The sequence below is a fragment of the Lolium rigidum genome, chromosome 2, assembly GCF_022539505.1.
Source record: "Lolium rigidum isolate FL_2022 chromosome 2, APGP_CSIRO_Lrig_0.1, whole genome shotgun sequence".
Taxonomy (NCBI): domain Eukaryota; kingdom Viridiplantae; phylum Streptophyta; class Magnoliopsida; order Poales; family Poaceae; genus Lolium; species Lolium rigidum.
The window spans coordinates 167555308-167557973 of NC_061509.1; the positions used below are offsets into that span (position 1 = coordinate 167555308).

At 36.2% G+C, this 2666-nt stretch overlaps 1 pseudogene; it reads left to right on the plus strand.

Annotated features, from left to right (window-relative positions):
• Positions 1 to 856: 856 nt before the first annotated feature.
• LOC124690289 lies at positions 857 to 1456 on the plus strand (annotated as a pseudogene).
• Positions 1457 to 2666: the final 1210 nt, after the last annotated feature.

Here is a 2666-nt window from a genome sequence, read left to right on the forward strand (position 1 = left end):
TTGGTTGCCAAGAAGAAGGAACTAAGGGCAATGGTTTGTAGTGGTGGATGGGAAGAATGCAAGCACACCAGAACAAAGAAAGGGAAGTCAGCTCATGCGACAATCATGAGTAGGGGATTTTGGAAAAGTGTATCTCTTTGCATCAATGTATGTTTGGGTTGTTTGGTGCTTTGCTCACACTTGTCTTTTACTTGTTATATGATCATTGCTTCTACTTGTCCTATTATCAGTGGGGCTGTTTGCTCATACTTTTCTATGTTTTGTGTTGCAATGCAAGGTTTTTGAGCCATTGGTGAAGCTTCTTCGATTGGCTGATAGTGATGGTCCACCCATGGCCTCTATGTATCGAGAACTAATTGGTGCAAAAAGGGCAATCATGGATGCAGTGGAAAATTCAGAGAAGGACTATTTGGTTATCACAAAGTCATGTATACGAAGATAAAAGGGAGGCTGGACTCTCCATTACACATGGCAGCATATATGTTGAATCCCAAGTATAGCTATGTTGACTCAAGCATCTTCACAGATGTAGAAGTAGTGCTTGATTTTATGGAGGTGATGGAGCAATTTTATCATGATGATGATGAGAAGCAAAATATAGTGCTCAACATTGACTTCGCCAAGTTTAAAAAGAAGGATGGCATGTTTGGGAAGGTGGTTGCCACAAAAGCAATTAGCAATGACAATTTTGACGCTGGTAAGCTTGTTCTAAAATTTGTGCTGAACTGCTGATTGCTTTGAAGATAATTTGTGCATTCCTGAAATTTTAGGCTGATTGCATATTGTTCTTTTTTTTTGTCAAATTGCAGCTGACTGGTGGTCAACATATGGATTACAAACTGCTGCATTGCAAAACATGGCCATCAAGATGCTGAACTTGACCACAAGTTCTTCTGGATGCGAAAGAAATTGGAGCATTTTCAAAATGGTAACTCACTAACTCTTTACCACTCTTTGTAAAACATTGCTTCCATTTATTCTTGCTTCATTAATTCTAACTGGTCTTCCATTCGCACTTCGTAGGTAGATGCGAAGAGGAGAAGTAAACTAGATGTGGTCCGTAGAGACAGTCTGGTTTATATCCAGTTCAATGGAAGAATGGTTGATAAAAGAAAGAAGCTCTCCTATTCTAGTGATGTTCTTCTTGGTGAAGATGCGTCGCGAGCTCAGGATTGGATATGTGAAGGTGCATACATATGAGGAGATTGATCCCGTTACGGGGCTGTCATACAACATCATTGATGAAGCCATGGGTGCTACTGAAGCTATGGAGCCTCGTAGGAGTGCAAGAGTGAGAGAACTCCATGAAGTTGAAGAGTTCGTTCCCGACGCAGATGAATCTGACCATGAGATGGACATGGACGACGACATAGAATATGAGTCCGATGATGGTGGTGTGATGTCAACCAAAGACGACAAAGATGAGGAGGACACAACAATATGCATCTGTTCATAATTTTTGTAGGTTCAATGCTGGGTTCATCAGGATCAGATTGTCCAGGTAACCTTTTGCCCATGCTTTTTAGTTTTTACATGCATACATTAGTACATTTGGTTATATTACAATTGCTGGGAGCATTGGAGTATGTAATAGTAGGTAAAAACTAGATATACATTCAAAAATATTGACAGATTCTTATTCATGCTACCGAGTAATGATCTACCGATAAATTCAGTTAATTGCTGATTAATCGTTTCTCTTAGGCCGACCGACCGGTTACCAGTTAACAATATCCTGAACATTGGCCGTAAATTAGTGAACATGGATAAGGTTATTTTGGCTTATCCATTATTTTATACCAAATACTTTTACTTCTTTATACTCACAATTACATATAATCATATATAAATGGTACAATTTTCTTATATATTAGAAAAAAAGATAAAACTGTAATTAAATTAGAACACTTGATCTTAATTTTAACAATATAATGCTAGGAATGTGAGATTTGGTTTCCCTTTTGAGTTATTCGTCTTAATTCTTCCGGTTGAACCAAATTCTTGTAATTCTTAGGTAAAAGGTACACAATTATATGTCCTTTTGGATTAACTTTTGCTATTTAAATGAACTCCAATCGTATGTATGTATTTGAATATATTTTATCATTAAATGTCATTGTAGGAAGCTCTTAGGTTGACAAATACTTCAAGACTATGTAATTTTAAGTGTTAGTAAATGGAAGAGAATATCGTCAATACAATAAATGAAACGATCTAGAGTATATAAAATATCTACAAGAGATATCTTCTAAGTAGTGGGATCGATGTCCATATTTTTTCTTCTATTGCTGATTAAATTTTAAATTTTCCTAAGAGCAAGTACAATAAAACTTAATCAGCAGGCTATAAGGATTTAATTATAATATATGTATTTAGTTGAAGGGGAGAGAAGAAGAGAGAAGGTAAGTGGGCTGCCAACTCTAGCACGTGCTTCTAATTAAGCACTTTGTGAGACTAAATGGTGGACCATGTATTGATAAGTAGTTCATTTTCAAAGCTAACTATTATATATGTTAACTATTATATATGTTAGCTATTTATTGGCTATAGATGATATGGGATATTGTTTATAGCCATCAGCTGTCTATACTCATATTGAACTTGCTCTAAGCCTAGATATCGATCTAATTATAAATGAAGGGAGTTCTAATGACGACCCTGCTACT